Source organism: Podarcis tiliguerta (assembly GCF_965153285.1).
Source record: "Podarcis tiliguerta genome assembly, chromosome: 3".
In the NCBI taxonomy this organism is placed as follows: domain Eukaryota; kingdom Metazoa; phylum Chordata; class Lepidosauria; order Squamata; family Lacertidae; genus Podarcis; species Podarcis tiliguerta.
Genome location: NC_139536.1, coordinates 55545095 through 55567311, shown reverse-complemented (window position 1 = coordinate 55567311; position 22217 = coordinate 55545095). Strand labels below are relative to the sequence as shown.

The 22217-nt window shown below is 42.9% G+C and overlaps 1 pseudogene across 1 annotated transcript; it reads right to left on the bottom strand.

The window, feature by feature from the left end:
* Positions 1-9985: 9985 nt before the first annotated feature.
* On the bottom strand, positions 9986-10401 carry LOC310675341 (small ribosomal subunit protein eS25-like; annotated as a pseudogene). The gene has a single exon. The product of its transcript is annotated as a small ribosomal subunit protein eS25-like (transcript).
* Between the last annotated feature and the right edge of the window lie 11816 nt (positions 10402-22217).

Here is a 22217-nt window from a genome sequence, read left to right as displayed (position 1 = left end):
GAGACTGTGACATCACAAATGGTTAGAGAAGGGACTAAGCTTTCCTAACTGTGAATATGTATGTAGTTATGCACAATCAGATGGACTTCTATAAAGAGAGTAATTTTAGGTTTTCTTCAGAAGGTGGCAGCAGCTTACTACTTATTACAACAGACTTCTTGCGTGTGGGTTATTAAGATATCTGTCCCATCTTTCTGTATTAATTGTTGACTGATATTGTAGAATGAATAAAACATATACATAAACCAGATTGCTTATCAGCTCAGTGGTTAGGTAAATTATTCATTGTCTGGCTCAAAATTCAGTTTTTTCAGAGGGATGTTAAAAGGGAATGAGAATGTAGAGCAAACTGCTGTTAATGTAATCTGTATAGAAATTCTCAAAAATCATAGTTAGGATTCATTAGGCTGCTGGCTTGAGCATTCTGTAAAAATGTTGCTATTATAATCTAACTTCCACCTCCATCACTGGAATGTGCTCAGATTTATAATACAAATTGTAGGAGGAATTCTTTCTAACATGGCAGATTCCTATGAGACAGATAAGAAGTTGAATATAGGCAATCCTTGTTTTGCGTGAGGGTTGTGTTCAGGACCCCCGTTTGTGTTGGCAGAGCACACATGAGCCCGCCCCGCCCCTTTTTGTGACATCTTTATGAGATTTTGTAGCTACTTCCAGATTCATTGCTGCACATTCCTGCATGATTGTGCATCATTCCGACATGCCTAAATCAGTTGTTCTACTTCAGAGCTACAGTAGAACAGTATCAAAGTGTGTGTGTTCAGTTACAAGTTATACAGGCCCTTTTGATGAAACAAACCATGACAACTCAGTTTAACAAAACCATATAACCAGAATTGCTGTGTTCTAGCCTGATTAGACTAATGCAACTTTAAAAAAATAATAATCGTTTGGTATCCAGATCATACACTTTTACTAAATACTATGGCCAGACTATGCATTTGGTATAACGGGAAAATTATAGGGTTTTTAGATAAGTGACTTTAATCTCATAAGCTCCTGCGCAAATGCAGGAATCACTGTTTCTTCTCCTACATATTACCGGTAACTGACAGTGTGATACAAATACAGAAAACAAGACATGTTGTGTTAGAAAGCACAGAGTAGTTCAGCCTGGATTATCTACACAGGCACAAATCTGGAGATTGTGCATTAGCTTTGTGGCAACGTACAGCTGAGCAAGGAGTGGTCTGTATAGGGTCACTCATTAATCTATTTTACATTTGCTACACCTTGATGGGATTCAGCTTAGAAATTGCTGCATCCAACATCTGATTCAAGTTAGGAAAGGTGTTGGCACCTGGGTATCCCACAGAGGCCCCAGAACCTTTGCTGCTTCCCCTTCTTGCTAAGTCAGACTCCTCAGAATAAATTAGTCAGGTTGAATCTCAACCAGGGTTGGGGAACCTGCAGCCCTCTGGGTGTTGCTGGACTCCAGCTCCCATCATCCTGCTCTATTGGCTAAACTGGAGTCCAACAGCATCTGGGGCTCTAAATTGCGTGGAATGGGAAAAGCTAGGAGCTTGTAGCAGAGGATTGTTCCTCTTTCAGTTTCCACTTCTTCCCTTCAACCCTGTGTGCCCCTGTTAGGTGGTGTTGAAATCAAGAAAATTCACTACTATTAGCTTCAGACTTAAGAGATATCTGGAAAGCTCAGAGATGCTAAGAACAGTTATACATGTAGGTAATAAGTTAGGGGGAAGGATTCATTCACTTTGGGGTTTGAACCCCAAAGTGGATGAATCTCATTAAATCTATTTTTAAAAAAGCTGCACAGTACAGCTATGTTGAGGTTTTAAAAACAACAGGCAGGGGAAAAAAACTCCTAATTTTTCTTCAAAATATTGCAAGCTAATTTGAATATAAATCAACACAAAAACAACATCTCCCCAACCTTCAGCAGTTATAGCAGAAGCCCCCTCTTCAGATTTAGATAATTGCTTCACAAATAGCAATAAGCTGTCACAGGCGCACGACATTCATTTATATAAAATTTTGTCAGTTAAGTGTTATTTTATATCAGTCTGAATTATTTCTAAGGCTGTCTCTGGCCTTGAGTGCAAGTGGCACACACACAATCAGATTCTCTCTCTCTCTCTCTCTCTCTCTCTCTCTCTCTCTCTCTCTCTCCCCCTCCCCTTTAGCCTTCCTAATATGAATTAAATCAGAGAAAAGTGTGCAGAAGCAGTGTTTCTATTCCTGCTCCACTCCCCATATAGATTCTCTTCACCAACTACTTTTTTTAAAAAAAAAAGCCAATTGCATGATATATTTTACTATATAGAGTGTGTGAGAGTGCAGAGATTGTTTCTCTGCCCAGATACTGCATAATTGACTGCACAGTGTTCGGTAGACACCACGTGGTGTAAAAGATGAGTACAGCGAGGAACTGGTGCCATGAGAAATCCCTCAAATCTTGTTTTTTAAAAAGCAAATGGCAAACGGAAGAAAAGCAATTTATTTGAAGGGTTTATCTTTTAATTTGTCTGTGGCTTTAGGGAGAAAATCACCCAGAACAGTGAATGAATGGCCCTATCATGCCAAAGCATGGCAAGTACCTGCTGAGAAGGTGGCCTCTGCTGAGTGAATGCGAGAACCGTAGGACAAGTAGGTCACAACTGATCGGTAGTGAGACAAACTTGGCACACGCAGATATGACTAAAATGGGGTCATGACCGCTCTCCTATCAACCGGAGGGCGTCCTTTGTATGGACACTCGCAGCACCCCTATCCCTGGGACAATGGCAGAAGTTCCTGGTCTACCTCCCCATGTCACAGTCCTTTGAGGTTCCTGCCAAACCTCAGTTCTAATGAACCTATCTGTGGCAGGTTCTATCTTCGCATAGTTAAAAGGGGTGAATCCTACCTGATAGCGCGCAGCTTCACCTTCCCTCCCCTCCCTTTGTTTAATGCTCTTTTATTACAGGTTAACTTCTTTTACAGGTATGCAGGTGCTGCTACGGTCTTAGGATGGTTGCTGTTAAGGGACCAGGAAGGAATTTCCCTGCATTGGCAGGTTTCGCCTTCCTTGTAGCAGATGCCACAACTTTAGTTTTAGGCCTTGGGCGGAATCCTTTAGTTTATCTTCCCTAAATGGGGGTGTGTGTGTGTGTGTGAAGCGGTGATGGCAGCTGTGATTCCAGGGTTCTCCATTACAAGGGGCTAAGTTGGAGGTGAGTCACTGGCCATACTTTGAAAGGTTGTCAGTGCACTCCCCAGTGTTGCAGTGAAATGGGGGTGGGCACTCTGCTAAACAAATGTCTTCTAGAGCCAGCCCACTTCCCAGGCAGACCTGATTACCCTGATGTGCCCCAGAACCCTGGCTGGGGACTGGGAGGGATACACACCCAATGCCTCAGTCAAGGTCTTCCTACATCTGAAAGTTTAAATAAAGTTGTGACCAATTTAATCCCATAACATGTTGTCATGAGTCATTCATTTCTTCTGGGTGGCTCTTTAGGTCACGGGTCTCTGCCTGGGCATGCAAAGCACACATATCCCACAACAAAATAATAATGGGGAACTACTCTCCTTCCTTATTGCTATGACTGTGTCTCTAGAGTCACTGGGAGACTGGGACCCGATTTTGCTGGAGCACATCCTGGTTTCTGAAAGTGAGGATCTGTCTCCTGAGATCTTTGGGCTCTTCCGGCTTACAATAAATATAGCAGGATATTGCAATGCCTAATATTGTGGGGATGATAGTTAGGGAGAGGAAGGAGTGGGAAAGAATGAGGAGCGGGGATAGTGAAGAAAGGAGATAATAAAGGAGGAAGAGAGATGGATAGAGAGGAGATGGCATGGGGCATTCTTTCCTTCATGTCCTGGTCAATGTCCTGGTCAGCAAGGACAACTTTATCAGTCATGCTGTAATACAGAAGTCTAGGCTGCAGAAGCAAGACAGTCCTGTACTTCCATTCTCTCTGAGAGACACATTATTCTCCATCCCTGACAGGTTGTGATCACTAGGAATGGATACACCTCTGGGGAGCACATTTTCTCATCCACCTTCTGTTATCTTCTTTCTTTCCCAACATCACTCTGATCCCTTTATTTAAAGTTATCCCTCTTGAAATCTGCTGCTTTATGATAATCATTTCCCTTTGTTCACAGGAAGTTTTAATCTTCCTTTGCTCTGTCTGATTTTTGTGATCTTTCCCAACAGCCCTTACAATTCCAACCAAGAGTATTGGCTTGTTTTGAGCTTTTCCCCCACTCCCTAACAAAATTTGAGACAAATAATGAATAACCCTGAAATGCAGCAATGGGAATCTTGCTATACATTTTCTCTCTGAAAATTCAGGTGGTGCAATTAAAGTTGATTTGGTGCTCTAGCATGTCAAACTCCCCCTCCCCCCAAAAATTACCCAGACTGTTTTGCAACAAAGAAAGTGACAACAATATGCACTGGAAAGTGCAGGATAGCAATTCCTTGATGCAACATCATATAACTGTATTTTATATTAAACAAGGAACAATACATCATTGTTCTTAGTAGCACAGGCCATAACAGGTTTTTTTTTTGGGGGGGGGGAAATATTCCACAGATACCACAATATGCCTGTACCACCTACTCTCACATGAAATTCTCTTCAAGTGATCAGATAGGAATGCCAAAGTGACAGATTTAAAACACAGAAAGCACCTGCCTTTTGGAACCTATAACTTTAAAAAAAAAATCCCAGGATGGCTTCAGGCTTACAAAAGCACAAAGAGCCTGAGAAAGGCTTGGGGACTGGGGCTGGGGGTGGGTAGCTAGCTTGACTCTCAAGTCTGATCCACGCAGCAGTGGATACCAGCACAAACCGATATAGAGAGGAACCTGACAGCTAGTAAATTGATGCAAACATAATGTGGGATAATATGGGTACTGCAAGAGGTTTAAGAAAGCACAAGGAGTGCAGGTTAGTATTGCAAATGGGTTGCTGGGATATCATGGATGGTTCACTGACAACAATAAAAAAAACCCTCATCAGTTTTTCCATTAAAAGAATTAATCCAGATTAAATTGGGGAGGAGGAGGAACACAGGCTGGCATTTTGATGACAACAAAGGTGTGTGGATGCTGCAAAGAACTTTTAGGCATAAGGAGCACCCATCCCACAATCAAAACCCACCTGAAAGTGCCTATGGTTGTCAGGGACTGTGCAGATGAAGAGGAGTGGTGGAGACCACCTCCCCTGGAGCCTCCCAGAGAGGAGGAAGGGGCAGATAACAAATGGTTCAACCCAGGGCACACTCCAGAGGAAGAAGAAGAGGGAAAAAGTTGGAAAGTAATGGGAGGTGAAGAGCTGGGTAGTATTGAGAACGCAGGGCCCAAGCAGTAGCTGACGGACACGCTGTCTCTGGAGAGCCCCCCAGAACCCATCCCCGCCCCTAAAACCAGGAGCTCACTGAGAATAGCAGAGCAGAGGCCTTAAAGGCAGCGGACCCTTAGCAGCAACTGTAGAAGAGGGGAGGAGTCTGATGAATAGGGGAGTACGGAGAAGGGGGGGCATAGAGCTTCACTTGGAGCAACATTAGATACTGAAAAGTCTTGGTTGTCTTGCCTTGGCATCTGGAATAATAATAAAAAGGATTAAAAAGCCTGTGTTTTCTCTGTCTCTCTGCTTCCCTGGTCAATTAGCCAGGAGCCATCGACAGCAGCCTGACAATGGTGTTCATTGGAAGTTGCTTTATACAGAGTCAGACCATCTAGCTGAGCATTGTCTATGCAGACTGACAGCAGCTCTCCAGGCATGGGAGCCAACTCCTACAGGCCAAGGTCCCTTTGGCCCCCCAATAAAATATTTGAGGGGTCTGCCCCCCTGTCGATGGACATTGCCATTCAAATGATGTGTGTGAGCCGCGTCTTGTGATGCAGGGTGGAGCTTACCTGGGCCCCCCAATATTTTCTCCAGGGTTTGAACCCAGAGCTGTAGCTAGGTGTTCTTGCGCTGCTGGCAGAACCATCCAGATTGCGGCTCCTAGCCACAGACAAACTATCTCTTCTTTCCGCCTCTCCTCCAATCCCCCCCTTCCACCCATTCAACTCACCCTCTATTTAAAACCATTTCTTATGAGACAATAATCAATATTTATATTTATGGACATACTTTTAGCCGATTTTGCGGGGGGGCCCCATTGCCTGCACTCCTGGTGGGTGGCCTGCCTTGCCACCCCCTAGCTATGGCCCTGTTTGAACCTGGGACCTTCTGCATACAAAATGGAAGCTCTGCCCCTGAGCTCTTCCCTGCTTGTTCAATGGCTACAACTGAACCAGCTTGCACATTGGATATAATTGCTATGTCCTCTCTATTTATCAGTGTTAGCTGCAAAACCTCAAATCTAGTATCCCATTTGCCAGAGTTTGGGGCTGATTTGTGGTCTATATGCCTTCTTTTATAGTGATGTATACTGTGTAATCATTTAAAGCTTTGCTAGCTGTGTGTGGTGTTAGTCACATTTCTCTGAATCGTGGCCAGAAAAATCTTTATATGTTTTTATTCTAAATCAAGGTTTTCCCCCCTTGAAATTTACTATTATGTTCTATCTGCGACTTTGAATGTATGAGAATGAGCCGTAATTGCAACACACGGTCACATTTTCCTCCAGTAAGAATAATTTGGAAGGAAAGGCATTTCTCTGGGCTTATCTCATGAAAACACGCCTACATTTCCACATGAAACAAAATAACAGTGGTCTTTCTTGTTCAGCTGACTCTTGCCAAATAATTAGATTACCGCTATCTCATTAGCATTGAAATGGCATCACCAAAGCACACAAAATGAATGTTTCTGTTCTTTTCACAGAGGGAATTTGGTGCATATTTGCCATCATTGTTCAACCATTTGTTGCTGCTGTTCTGCATTGATTCACATACCTGATTTCAGGGGCAAGGAAACAGTGTCCATCTAGTAGATGCTATTGGACTACATCTGGCCACCCGTCACCATTGGGCATGCCAGCTGTGGATGATGTGAGTTGAGGTCCAGCAGCATCTTCAAGGGCATAGGTTCCCCACCCCTGCCTTATTTGCCCAATGGCATGTACAGCAAGTCCTGCGACAGAAGATCAGCTGCACAGTTTTGGCTTTGCCAGTCTTGACATGACTGGGATCATTCCACACCTTTTCTCATTCTTCACTGTTTCACATGGTTGATGGAAGGAGAGGGTGGCCAATGCAGTCATCATGCCTTGCTTTCCAAGGTTTCCCTATGTTTTCCATAGATGCTTTTTCTGGTGCAATTTCTACCTGGATATACTTCCAGTGGCAGGTTTATATACTTCATGCATTGATTCTGGCCACATTTCAGAACAGTCATTTATGTGTAAGTCCAATTGAAATCAATGGGACTGGAGGGAGGGAGAGAATTGGCTTCTTGTCTTTGTGGAAAAACATTCCCATAAACTTTCCTTTCCCAGCTATCCAATTATAATATGTTGTTACTGGGAAATTTGAGCTGTGCATGCCCAGTTTGTGGTATGGAATGCTAAGTGCACTGTCCTTTTATGTCATAGGCAGGCACCCATGGTTAATTCCTGTAACACTGATGTACCCAACACAGTGACCTTTGCTTCTGGCTGGGAGAGGGGTGGTCTGAAAATTGGGAGTAGCGGTGATCACTGCATTGCCATGGTCAGAGTCCCAATGGCAAAGTTTGCTCTTATGTGCCAGTCCCCTCCTCTGCAGGGTTAGAGATCCCATTAAAATGGTCAACCCCAGGCACTTATGGACTCTGAGGGATGTTCTGCTGCTAGAGCTGGCGATTCTCCTGAGGCCCTAGTTGAGCTATGGAATGGGGAGAAAAGAAAGGTCATAGACGCAATTGCTCCTGATTGTCGTCTCTGATGAGTCTGGAAGGCTCCATGGTTTGGTGGTGAACTTCAGGCAATGCTGTTGCACTCAGGTCCTGCTTGTGGGCTTCTCGTAGGTACCTGGTTGGCTACTGTAAGAACAGGATGCTGGACTAGTTGGGCACTTGGCCAGATCCAGCAGGATTTTCCTCATGTTCCTGTATGTACTTAAGAGTGTTGTACTGCAAAAGTATGTGAGTTATTCTGTGTCATTAAGTGAAACTTGTTGATTAGTTCCCCATTGCCCTATCACTCAGAAAACCTACTGAAGGAATGTTCCATCAAGGAATAACTAGATAACATTGGTGTCTTTTTTATAGACAATAAATGGATATGCACATTAGCACCAAGCTGTCGCAACATTCTGTGCTGAAATAGACTGAACCATGATGCAAGGACTGCAATTTAGTACATATGCAGTTGCGGGCAGCTTAGTCATAATGTATGATGCACCAATACACACACGTTTCAGATAGAGCAGTATATCACAAAATGATTAGGCTTTGGGTGATAAACTGCATCATTTGTTCTCTTTGCAAAATGGAAGAGTGAAGTCCTTTCTGTGGAATTAGAAACGTTGTGTCTTGAGTTATTTGTCAGGGATTGGTGAAGGAAAGTTGGGATTCATTGAATCATGGGAGATAATAGGTATTGTCTTCCATGGAGAAATAACTAAATACTTGGTCAGAGTGAAGGAGCTTTGTTAAGCATAAAGGTCAACACGTGAAGTTTAATTTGAGTCAGGGTTTAGCCTTGAAACTTGTTACCACTGTTGGGATTTAGCACTGGAAAAAAATGTGGAAAAGTACTACCGTGCCTCTGAGCACATGCAGAGAACTACAGACTCAGGATGAGAGTCAACTAAGTTGATGTTGTGTGTGTAATTCAGTTCACTTATGAAACATGAATTATCCTCTTCTCCTCCCCCTGCACCCTCTGTGCGTCCCCTAAAACTGCTTAGGAGTGTTGGGGGGGGGGACTCAGAAGAGTTTTAGGGTATGTGCAGGTGTGCAAGCAGACCGCATTCCCCACTTAGTGCTATGTTGAATTCCACCCTAAACTTTTAAAAAAGGAATGCTCTCTGGATTCTACAGCCCCCATTTAACTCCTTCAGAAGTTGCATCTCATGACTTTAGTGAGCTGTACTGATTGACCATTGAAGAGCAGAGTATACATTTTTAATAGTAACATTAATAAATAAACTATCGATCCCCTCCAGGCTGCTGAACATGTGGGTTCCTGGAGCCCTTGATTCTTTCTTTACTGCAAGTATAGTGTGGCTCTTCTCTTTATTCCGGCAAGAAGAAGGTTCTACTTTAACAGTGTTAATGAAAACGTAAAAGTATGTCTTGTGTCTTGTATTGCTCAGGGTTCACATTGCAATTCTGTGGCATAATGGATGGATCATAGAATCATACATAGAGTTGGAAGGGACCATGAAGGCCCAACCCCCTGCAATGCAAGAAATTTTTGCCCAACTTGGGGCTCAAACCCACGACCCTGAGATTAAGAGTTTTATGCTCTCCCAACTGAGCTGTTGGATGACAACTAAAGTAACAACGGGGGGGGGGGGCTGAGAATGAAGTGGGAACAGGTGAGACCATGGAGAGGGAGGAGAACTACAGACCAGCAGAGAGACCCTCCACTGTTGGAGAGGGACCCTATGCTTGATCAGAGGACACCTGTCTGAGACCATCTGCTTGTTGGATTGCATTCCAAGCCAGTGGACCAAAATAACTCCATCCTAGTAATTTTTATCAGGGAATGGCTCATGTCTTTTACAATTTAACTATCTACCTCTGATGAGGAGGTGGTAGTATTTGACTACTAGAGCTGGGCATTGCAGGACCCTGTGACTCAGAGGAAGTTTGTGTTCTGTACTTCTTGCCTTACTTAACATCTGATGTGTCAGATTTGCTGAGATATATCATTGTCATAATTGCCACACAGGCACCTGTGGGTTCTTAACCTACAAATCTGAATGCATCAAAAATGTGGTTTCCCCCCCTACATTGCAGGTGGTTAACATAATTCAACATGCATTATAAATTTGCTAGTCTGTTTTTCCCCCCTTCAGGATATTTTTGTGTGTGTGATGTACAGAGCCTAAAAGCCACCCAAGAACCTCTCATGCATCCTTATCCACAGCTGGTGCACCCCCCCTTTGTGTTTTGTGTGTGGTTGACCTGGGCTCTGTGCTTGGACACCAGTTTGATTAGGCCTTTGCTGAGAAGCTCCTTGGCCAAGGAGCCTCAAATCTGCAGCCTTTCAGAGACCACGGCAGATGTGATGAGTTTGTAGTTTGGCACCTCCTTGCACAGCTTGTCGTAAGTAGCTTTGTCAAACAAAACAAGGTTGTTTGACTTGTCTCTCACTTTCCCTTTGGACCACTTCTTCTTCTTGGCTTTTCCACTGGACTTGTTGATGGGGTCCTTGTCCTTCTTGGCTGACTTGCTGGTGTCCTTCTTCTTCTTATCGTCCTTTGGCGGCATGGTACAGTCGGAGAGGCTACCGTAGCTGCTTCTCCCTCTGTGATTTCTGGCCAGAAAGTTTTGCTGGTCTCTGTTGGGGCAGGACGAGAGAGAGGCATTGGTCTGGTGCCAGATGGAAGCCTTGGAGGAGACAGGGAGGGGAAGCAGGAAGCCACCAGCCTCTTTGCCAACCAATGAGACGATCCATGCAGTGGTTACAGTGTGAAGCTACTGAAGCTGACTTGGGGGTCGAGATGACAGCAAGTTGTCTTTTGAATTTCATACAGGTAGACAAATCATAAAGAATAACTTCTTGGCATTTGTAATAAAAGATCTCTGTGGGCAAAAGGTAAACAGGATAAAACAAATAGCAGTTCCAGGTGAACTGCACACACACACACACACACACACACACACACACACATTTCAGCACCCAACAAGAATGTAAAAACTTGGTTTTGAGAAACGCTGTACATCTGCTTGCCCCAAGGCCTAAACTAAGCTGATGTTTAGCTAAGGAAGGCTAAGAGGAAGCAGACTCTGGTATCAGCATGTGTTTTAACTTGTTACTTCAGTGTCTGTCACAAAGCAATTTTGGACATAAGATACTGTGCTACACAAAGGAGCATTCTTCTGTGGGTAAGCAGTTCTTTAAGCACTCCCTTGACTTTTCTGACAGCCAGCAACTTTTTTCATATAGTAGAACTGTATCTTTGAAAGCTGCCACAGACTAGCCTATAGGTAGGGATGGGTAAATATATCATGTTTTGTTTTTCTCAGTTTCTCATCTTTTCAATCTCCATATTTCCACATCAGTTTGCATTTTTAAAAAGTCCTCGTAAATGTTTATCAGATTTTTAGTGCAAATTTTCCCTAATATACATATTTTTGCAAGCAATTTCCTCCCAGTATAATGTGTATTTGTAGGTTAGTCTCACCAGTATATGCATTTATAGGCATGCTTTTTAGCCTAGTATATACTTTTTATGCATTACTTGGCTGGAGAACTGCATTGCAAAATTCAAAGAAGTGTGAGTTTCAAAGACTGACTGCCTTTTAGTTTGTATGTTGCTTCTGAAACTCTGAATTGAACTGAATTGAATCTCTCCCCCATCCCTGCCTGTAAGTCACCCAGGATAAAAATGGATACCTGATCTGTGCTGAGAAAGTCAGAATTTGAACCAAAGTATACTGAACATACCACCCTCCCACCCCAAACTGTGGGATATATTTTCAGAAATATAGGAATTGTGCCCTTGGCTAATAAAAATAATGTATGTTAAAGTGAAATTCTATTCACTCCCATGTCAAAGGGAAAGACCTTGGTCACCATGCACTGGTGCAGCACAACTGCATACTATGTCACACAACTAATTGTACCAGAACAAGACATTTACCCTGCGCACAGCTACAAATGCCATCCTCTTGACTGCTGATGTGTCACATCATATTAGAAGCTTTTTGCTTTGAGCTTGTGAGATTTCTTCAGTGTGCCTGGTTCTTGACTCACCTCTGGGAGACCCCGCAGCCACCCCCTCATTGGAAATAACTCACACAAGGACACGGATTTAGGTTTATGTTATTGGGCAAATTTTGGCCACAACTTTATTGAAATTACAGAATGTGAGCGGTATTGGCTTAGGCATTGATTGGACCTCACTATATCTGACTCCTGCCCATTGTGCAGGAAGTCCAGTAAGGGTAAGCCACCGGTAGGGGGAGCCCTGTCGATGCGAACCAACTCAAGCTCCCCCTGGTGTTCCCCGTCGGGGTCGTGTCAAGGCCTTAGCCCCCCAGCCGGGCTTCAGACTAGATCGACACCCCCGGGTTCCTTTAACAGAATACCCTTAAGCATGGAGGGGCAGGTGATGGCCACACCTCCCCTCTCCCACACAAAGTCAAACAATGCCTAACCGCCACAAGAGCCCAAAGGCTTGCCGTCAAATACCCTCAGACCTGTAACCAATGCCTCAAGCCCTCTGCAATATCAGCACTCCTCCCCACTGGGAAGTGGAGCGGATCTGCCGTACAAAACAATTGTTCCAAAACTGCAGATGGCCATGCTTGCCAGTTATGAGCTGTACTGAAAATATTTATCATGGACAAATATTGAGGCTAAGAATTGACATCATCTACTATGAACAAGATTTGAAGCCAAGTCTCCCTCTTTTTCAGGGAGTATCCTTTGGACCACACCATCTGGGCAGAAGCTGTGACAGAGAAGAGATCTGCTGTTTTCTACTCCTATCCCCATGGCTGCTCATGATATTGAAACAAAGGGAAAGGACTGCCATCTCGAAGGGCCCTAAAATTGGGGTCTCATGCCCCATTCTTGCAGTGCATGTAACTGAGAAGTAGCTATTAATAATAAATAACTGGTGAATACTTATTATGGTTATTTCTCACACGCATGGAAGACAATGCAGTATAATAAAATTAAATTAACAGTTACAAAACCCTGCCGGTGGGTTTATAGTATTCATTCTCATGAGGAAAGAGAGAGTGAGAAGGAAAGATGATGAAGCAAGAGAGATACTGGATTAAAATCCCAGAAAATTAGAGAAGGACAAGGAAGATAGACCTTCCCTGAAGCACTTCTCAAAAAGTAGACGGAACTGAATCATATGAACATCTGGAGGCTCTCCGGTGCAAAGATAGCCTTGCCAAAGAAAATGAAGGTAGGAGACAACAATTTCCTTTTAGATACTGCTACAGGCACCCCAGTCTCCAAGCAATGAGAGATTTTCGGGTTGCCAGCACATACTTTGGGCTTGGTTTCCTCAGGAACAGAGGAATCTGCCTTGTTTTAAGTCAGACCATGGATCCATCTAGCTCAGTATTATCTACAGACTGGCAATGGCTCTCTGGGATTTCAGACTGGGGACATTCCCACCTGGAGATGCCAGAGATTGAACCAAGGACTTTCTGCAGACAAGAAGATGCTCTACCACTGAGAAGGTCACTGGAGATGGAGCTTTGTGATACATGGTTTTATTTGCACATGTAGACAGGCTGAACATTGGATTGAAGGACTTTCAGCATCAATACTCCAATAGAACTTGCTCCCCCATTAGTATTCCAGGGCAGTGGGCAAAGTCATACTTTGGTTTCAGCACAGAGAGCAAGTCAGGTCTCTGTGTCTTTGATACTCTAGTTCCAGACTAGCTGAGGTCCATTCTTCTTATGCTCACCGATGACACGGAGTGAGGCCTGTCCCCTTCAGCATCTCCATCTAGTTGTTTCTTTAGCATCTTGTTACCTGCACTCTTTAGTCATGCAAAAAGAGATACTTAACCACTTAAGCAGCCTCTTCCTCTGCAGAATCAGACTAGCCTCCCAATCCTATAACAATATTTTCATTAACAGTGGCTGGTCCAATTAAAAAAAACCACACCTTACATATTCATTTAGAGTCAAGAAAAAGGAGAGCTCATTGCAGAACTCCAAAGTAACTCCCCCTTTTCTCTGTTTCAGTCACTTGCAGGCTGCAGCAAAGATGAAAAAGAACTTCTTTCTTCTGGCAGCCTATATTTCCCTTTATCCACATTCAAATCCTGGCATTTTTTGCTTCCAGATAGGGAGGGTTTTTCTACATTCATGCTCCATCTTGTTCTGTTCTATTGTCTGTATCTTCAGGCAAGAGCAAGAGTCCCAATAGGTTTTGTTGCTGGGTGTTAAATCTTCCAGAAGTTTTCAGCTGCTAGCAGTTTTGGCCAGGCAGAAGAATAGTGCAGGAGGGAGGTGGAATTCCTACATAATATGTGTATGTAGCAGATGAGATACAATTGTTTCCTTAAAAACCAGCAGTCTTCACTGCAGGCGGTAATACAAATGTGTTTGTGGGAGGGGGGATTGTCAGTGGCGGAGCTTCATGCTCCAGCACTGGGGGGGTGGAGAGCAGGCGGGGCGGGGCTGGTGCGCATTCTGGTGGCATGGCGCGCCACCTACGGGGGTGTGGTGCCCAGTGTGGGTGGGTGGGGGGCCAACCGCAATGGCACCCCATCGGGATCGCACAGCCGGGGGTGGTGCACTCCCCCCGCACTCCTCTTCCTTCGCCAGTGGGGATTGTTGGCTTGTCTTTGTTCTTGTTTGATTATGTCTTTCGTCTTCTCATTTTGTGTTTTTATGTTATGAATTGCTTTGTGATATTCAGATGAAGGACAGTATACAAAGTTAACAAACAAACAAACAAACAAACAAACAAACAACAATTCTGTTCTAAGGTAGTAGATCCCCAGTGCATCTTTAAACTCATAAAATTGTTTAAATGTAATATGGGTTAGTTGCTTATCTCGGAGGTTGAAAGCAAAAGCAGGCAAGCAAAGAGCTAACTTTCAATGAAACAACCAAGAGTAAGACCTACTGACAACAGTGCAGGGTTGGTGTGTTTCAGCTGGGCAACGAAGGGTGCATGAAAGTCCCCTCTTGGGTGTCCTCCCTTCTTCATACTGGATACCTACTTTGAGGCAGTTTTGGACATAAGATACTATGGGGCAGAACAAAATCCCATTATGAACATTGATCAGTTATATGAAAACAGGAAATGCAGACTGCATTTTTGTCCACTGCATCCAGCAGTGAAGTCACACAATGAAAATTGTATTGCAGGAACATCAATAACTTGATGAAATGAGCGTCATAAATGCTGGTATTGGAATAAAAAAACACATCCATCATGAAGGCCATTCCAGCTATCTTGTGCTGTGAACCAGGTAGGTTCTCTAGATCCAAGTGAGGAAGAATGTCCAAACCTGCCACCTCAGTAACACACATAGCAAACTCCTGCCTTTCCATTGTGGGCCAAAGGACTTGTCCACACTGGAGTTTATTGTGTGTTTGCTGGTGTTTGTGTTCCTATTTAAGTGCAATAAGATGTTACCCTCAATCAATACCAGTCTCAAAGCTTTTCCCCTGTAAAGTTGGGTTTATGCAGTATGGGGATAATATGATAGGTTGGGGGAAAATGGGGCTCCAAATTGGGGTTTTAGGATGGGTGGGTCAATCATCACTTTCTACTAGTCCCCCTTCCATGCCCACTGCTTCCATTTCTTTTCTAGCTGTGCTCGTAACTATTTCTGACATGCTCCTGAATGAAAGATGTATTTTCTTACTCTTGATTCCTCAGATTCACACCAAATGAGAAATCTCCAGAAGTATACCACATTACAACTTGTATATGTATATTTCTTTTGATCCCCCAGATTTGCACAAAAGCAGAAAACTGCACAAGCAAACCACATCAACCATTTTTGCACCAAAAATTGCACAGCAATCTGAAAAGTGTGTGCTGAGAATTTACAATTGCTTTTATTTCTTTTCTAGCCCTGCTGGAGTATAACTAGATAGATAGATAGATGGATATATCCCTCAGATTTGCACAAAACCAGAAACTGGTACAAGCAAATTTTCAATTGCCTGACTTTGTGCTTTTATGCACTTCTTGTGCAGAGATACTTGTTTTCAAAAAAACAAGGTGTGTATGCAGCTATCTAGATGCATACTCTGTCAGTAATTAATTGATATGATACAACCAGCAAATTAGAAGATAGGAACAAACACAAAAACAAGCACCTGGTAGTATGAACAGAAAATACCAAAGCTGCTCCTCATATACATATACATGTGGATGTGGACTACTCTTGTCTAATCTGAATGAGGGGGAAAGTAGATTAACAGGTAATAATGCTCAAATATGGCTAGGTTCTCAGTCACATATGCTATTTCCTTTACATCTCCTTTTAAACATGTAACATTAAGCAACAGTTTGGCTGATGGGTAGGACTGATCTTTTGGGCTAGGCAAGATCATGCAGTCAATTCAGGGTTCATATTAGGCTTAAATGTGCCTTCTGTACCTTTCTTATGTTGTTTGTTCCATGTTGTTAATTCAGGGATGATTATGGAGGAGAAATCAAAATGTATGCTACAGATTTATGTAAACAGACAGATTTAAGTGAAAATTTACATGAGCCTCACATGTGAAAATGTTCTGTGATATCAAAGTGGCTTGCTTAATATCGTGGTTCAAGCTGATAAGAGTCACCAACTTTTTCTTTCTTTCTTTCTTTCTTTCTTTCTTGATCAATTAAACTTACAGCACATAAAGAAGCCACATTTACAAAGTAAATGAATATGATAAAGGTAACTTTTATTACCCTAAACAATGGATTGTAACTGTTATTTTAATTTCTCATGCTTAAGAAAAATTCAAAAGAGCATTTTTTTTCAATGAAAAGTTTCAATGAATAAATTTATCATCAGTTAATTCGTTTTTCACCTTGTTGGAGCCAGACAGTTTATCAGTAAACAGATAATAATCTCAAATCAGCTGATTGGACCTTATCTATTTCATTCTGTCACATCCTGAAATCTCAGAGCTGATAACACAACCAATCAATGTATGCCAAGGACTAGTTTGAAATAGAAATTGTCCCATTAAGAACTCCAAGTGAGAAACTAACTTTGTTATGGTGATCAGACTGAAGAAAGGGTGCAAGCAAGGGTTTGTCTGCACATCTGAGAAAGAATATTGTGAATGATTCAGCTGGCCGCCTTTTGCAATGCTACTTTGGCTTCAGACATCGAACCCTTATTTCCAAGGCTCTCCTCCACCTTTACATTCTGATTAGGCCAGATCTACGCATGCAGCAGAATGAGGTAATAGAGTCCAAAATGGCAGAATGAACACTTCTATACTTCAAAAGTGGGCATACCATTTATTTATTTTTAATCCTCATGTAAGCAGAAACATTCCAGGAAGAGAGATTCTAGCCAAGCCCTCTCCTTGACCCCATGCCCCTAAAAATGGCATGAGAAGCAAAAGTTCAACCAGTGAAACTTTTTGCCAGCAGAAAGATGCAATAATGGGTAAATTCTAATCCCCCTCAATGTTAAAGCCATAGGAGCCCCACTGGGGAGGTGTACAACTGTGTGTACATTTTGTTTCCATTTTTCTGCAGCTGAAGACAGACAGACAGATAGATTTGAAATCCATCCATCCATCGTTCCATCTATCTACTTACCTAATTTTTTTCCAATGTTTGATCCTAAAACAAGGCAGTCCAATCTACCTGAAGGGTACACTATCTATTAATGCAACTCCATTTTCCAAAGTCAGATAAAAACCACACACACAAAAAGAGGGTACATTGTACTCAGATGACTTTTTGGGGATCTTGATTATGCTTGTAGCAGTCAGCTAGGTTCACATTAACCTGGCAAAGAACTTCACAGCTGCACAAAAACTGCTGGAGAAGCACAAACAAGAAACAAGCACAAATACGAATAGAGTTTCATTCTGCAGAAACATATTCCCTGGTGCTTCAGGCAGGCTGCCAGGTCACAACCCAGAAAATGGTTGTGATTCCTTGTGATTCCTTCATAACCCAGGAACCATGGGGAGAGATGCAGGGGTGGCATCCTTCATTCCTAGACCTGTCACCCACCCTCTGTCCTTACCTGCTGTGAGGTAAAATTAAGAGTCCAGATTGCTGCAGTGAGGTGCCTGGGGCAGGCCACAAGTGAATAAAAAAAGCTGATCAAGGTTATGTACACATTACCATTTACTCTGGCTACAATGTGCTCTCACTGCTGCTGATTTAAGCCACAATTCATACGCATTGTTACATGCCACCCCAATCTCTGAGTGGTGTGAGATTCCAGGGGTTGCAGGCATGCTTGCCAGGCTCCGTGTTTCCTTTTGGACAATGAGGTCCAGTGGAGACTGTGGTGTCTTTATGATATATGGTTTGTTTATACCTATATACAACCTAAGCCTGGGGTGGGGGGCTTCCAGCTTTAAACTCCAGGAGGGCCTTGTCTCTCCCATGGATTGGTTTGGATTCAAACTGTCAGCCCACATTGTGCTGTGACCCCCTTTTCTCCAACTTGCAAACTGCTTTCCCAAAATGTAACTATTTCCCTCTTCCTTACATCAGCCCACTGGAATTCTGAAATTTCCCTTTCCAACACTGCATTGTCTTTGGCTAACCACCAGAGCCCTAGGAGGGGCTCCAGCCCTCTGTGTCTGACAGAGAGCCTTTGCCTTGTTGATGGCTTCCTTGATAGGCCATAGCCCAGTTTTTTGTGCTCATCTTTTCATGCAATTACTTCATCAGGAAACCAGCTCAGTTTATATTTTTAACATGGCTTATATTTTAACATGCTAAATTCGATGTCTTGTTTCTTGTTTAGTCGTTTAGTCCTGTCTTCCACTGCCTCCTGCAGTTTGGTCAAACTCATGCTGGTAGCTTCGAGAACACTGTCCAACCATCTCATCCCCTTCTTGTGCCCTCAATCTTTTCCAACATCAAGGTCTTTTCCAGAGAGTCTTCTCTTCTCATGAGGTGGCCATAGTATTGGAGCCTCAGCTTCATGATCTGTCCTTCCAGTGAGCACTCAGGGCTGATTTCCTTAAGAATGGATAGGTTTGATCTTCTTGCAGTCCATGGGACTCTCAAGAGTCTCCTCCAGCACCATAATTCAAAAGCATCAATTCTTCGGCGATCAGCCTTCTTTATGGTCCAGCTCTCACTTCCATACATCACTACTGGGAAAACCATAGCTTTAACTATACGTCTCTGCTTTTTAGGATGCTGTCTACATTTGTCATTGCTTTTCTCCCAAGAAGCAGGCGTTTTTTAATTTTGTGACTGCTGTCACCATCTGCAGTGATCATGGAGCCCAAGAAAGTAAAATCCCTCACTGCCTCCATTTCTTCCCCTTCTATTTGCCAGGAGGTGATGGGACCAGTGGCCATGATCTTCGTTTTTTTGATGTTGAGCTTCAGACCATATTTTGCGCTCTCCTCTTTCACCCTCATTAAAAGGTTCTTTAATTCCTCCTCACTTTCTGCCATCAAGGTTGTGTCATAATTCAATGTCTAGCACCCCGGAATTAAAAGGGGGGGGTTCAGGCACCCCAGAAACATATAATGTTATGCAGTAGCTTATTGAGAAATACTCCTGTTTGATGTGTTTCTCCTCAAAGAAGCTTCCATCTGATTTGAAAATGTACCCTGTGGTTAAGCTGAGGTGTGTACATTTCAGCCGTCTGTTGCACATGTGCCGATGGCACCTTCATTGAAGGTGTGTGCAGGGGCAGGAAAACAAATCAGGTAATGGTGAGTACAGCAATGTAAAAATGGGACTTGCAATGCAGTGAGAGGAAGTGGTTGTGCTGCGTTTTCAATTCTACAACTTTATGATTCTGTGATTCTATGGATGCTAAATATTTTATTTACAAAGTCTGAATGCTTGTCAAGGATACGATACGACTGAAGTGATGGGATATTAAAGTACATTAGAAGAAGAGACAGAATGTAATGGCAGTAGAGTATTATGGTGGAGCCTTCCTTCCTAGCCATAGAAAATCCTTCTGGACTTTTCTCAAGATTGGATCAGAAATGGCCACATATATTCCACACCTATTTCCCCTACAAGGCAACAATGAAAACTTAAAGGGGAAAAGATCTATTGACTCTCATGACAGCATCTGTATGCATGCCTCTAAGCAAGTGTATTTTGTCTCATTTATAAAGATGTGGAAATCTTTTATTTTTATGGGAAGAAGGTGAGAAATCAATAATGCAAAAAGGTTTTAAAAACAGCACAGCCGTGATGGACAATTAAAGTCTCATAGGCTCTGGTAATATTGATTTTCCTGGTGCCCTTGAGCCCTGCCGTCTTTAAAGAGAAGTGTGTTAACCCTTTGATTTAATGAGCAAATTGGAAGCATCAGTTTTGACACTTGGGCAATGTTTATCACAGGTTTCCTTCCAAGATATTGGGGACTGCCACAACTGCAAGGAGATTAACAGAACAAATTATATGCGTAATTGCATGGGGAGAAACACTGCCATCATGCCTGTGGTGTTTCCACTGAATCCAAAATATTCTCAAACCTGGCAGAATAAAAATGTTGTGTTTTTTTAAACCACACAAATGACAACCACAGGAACAACCAGAGCTCACCGGTCAACAACACCTGCAAGACACTTGGAGGTGTACAGGCAGCCCAACGAGGTCTTGATGATCTGATCACTGCTCCACGTACTTCTATGTCACAACACGCAGAATGATGCCACAGGGAATGTGGCTCTCATACTGCAAAAGGGCCTCCACATCTGTTTTGTAATATTAAGCTACCATCTAGAAGCCCACTTTCTATCTTCTCCCAGAGCAGGAGTCCTACGCTTGTGGCTGCTCTGACACGTCACCTTGAGACAGAGACAACATGCTTCTTTCTTCAGAAATATCATTTTTGTCCAGATTCATATCTATGCAAATATGCTGATTAAACATATTAATTTAAGTAATTTAGCCGGCTAACATTCATTTGCAGAGCTATTCATTTGCTCCCCGTTACAGATCTGCAAAGCATTCTCCCAAGGGCCATAACATCACACCCTTAATTGGGCTGCACCCCTATTTTTTGCCATGTTGGTTTTTTTAATATGGTATGTTGTTTTATACTTGATTTCTTTCCACCATCCTTATCTGTTTGTTTAACCGCCCTGAGGACATTTGGTTGCAGTGTGGTGGGATGCATAAGAGGCCTTTGTCTCCATCTTGGCTTAAGAGACAGTTGCTTAGATATAAAATAAAGTGGAGAGGGTTCGGGATCAGAAGCTATGCTGGGGGACCAGATGGGAAACCTCTTTTGACTGACTCGGGCCTGAGGACACTGGTTGTCGGTCTTCAAAGCTTCTCCCCTGCTGTCTTCCAAATGTGCACTTTGTGGCCACTTCAAAGAAAGAGGGGAAGTGATTTTCCAATCAAGTATTTTTTAAAAAGGAGATTAGCCATGGACAATGCTTAGCAGGAAGAGAATAGAGATGGAGCTGCTGATTTTGTACCGGAATTACCTAATCATTTCATGACATACGCTGAAGTGTATCAGAATGTTTATAAAGGCCTCTTTGGCATCAACAGTGTCACTAGCCAGCAGTCATAGCTAGGGAATGTTCCCTATTAAAACAGTACGCTGACATGCATAGGACTGGGTTGTAAGTATTCCAGCTTGTAAGTAGCTGATCAGGGCATCCTGTGTTTTTTTCAGCCAACCACCACCTGTCCTCTGTAAATGGTGGGTTTTACAGTTCTGAGGTAAACAAACATGATGGCTTCTTTTGCTCTGAATGCCTGCCTCTGCTCATCAAAATTAATAGGGAGCTTCAAGCAATCTTATTTCTTAATGCTGCTTCTATATTACTTCTAATTTTCCTAGCAGTATCCTCATTATTAAATGTCATCCTTATTAACAAAGTGCCCTGCTTTATCTGAAACGCTGGTCTTAATGTTTCATCCATTAGAGTCTAATTTTAACAATGACAGAATGATCTCTCTCTCTGTTTCACGGTCTACAACCACAGGCTTTTCATTTTTACCTTGTGGCTGTCTAGTTAGGAGACCAGACTGTATCGACTCTGTTGTTTCCCTTATGGAATTTTCCATGGACACCAGGCCCTTATATCCACTGCAAAGTTGTCCTGAGTCAGCCCCACTGAAATGAATGTGCAGCTCCCATTTGTTTCAGTGGGGCAATTAGAAATGTCTTTTCAGTGGATTCTGCTCTGTGTTAAAAGTACCCATTCGATATCTTGGTAATTCCAAAATGTTGCCGGTCCCCATTAGCGGCAGAAACAGCCTGTTCAGTGACATAACATCAAAATGGAAGTGTGTGTGTGTGTGTGAGAGAGAGAGAGACAGGGCACTTCCTCAGCTAACAGTGGTCCCATAGCTAGCACTACAAGGGTGGAAAACTTTTTGGGGGCCAAGAACCACTTCAACCCAAGAAAAATAAGTTCCAATAGTATCTATCTCTCATACTTCCCCCATCCTGATGTCAAAACAAAAGTGAAAGCATAGAATGTTTCGTCAAAAGAATGCTG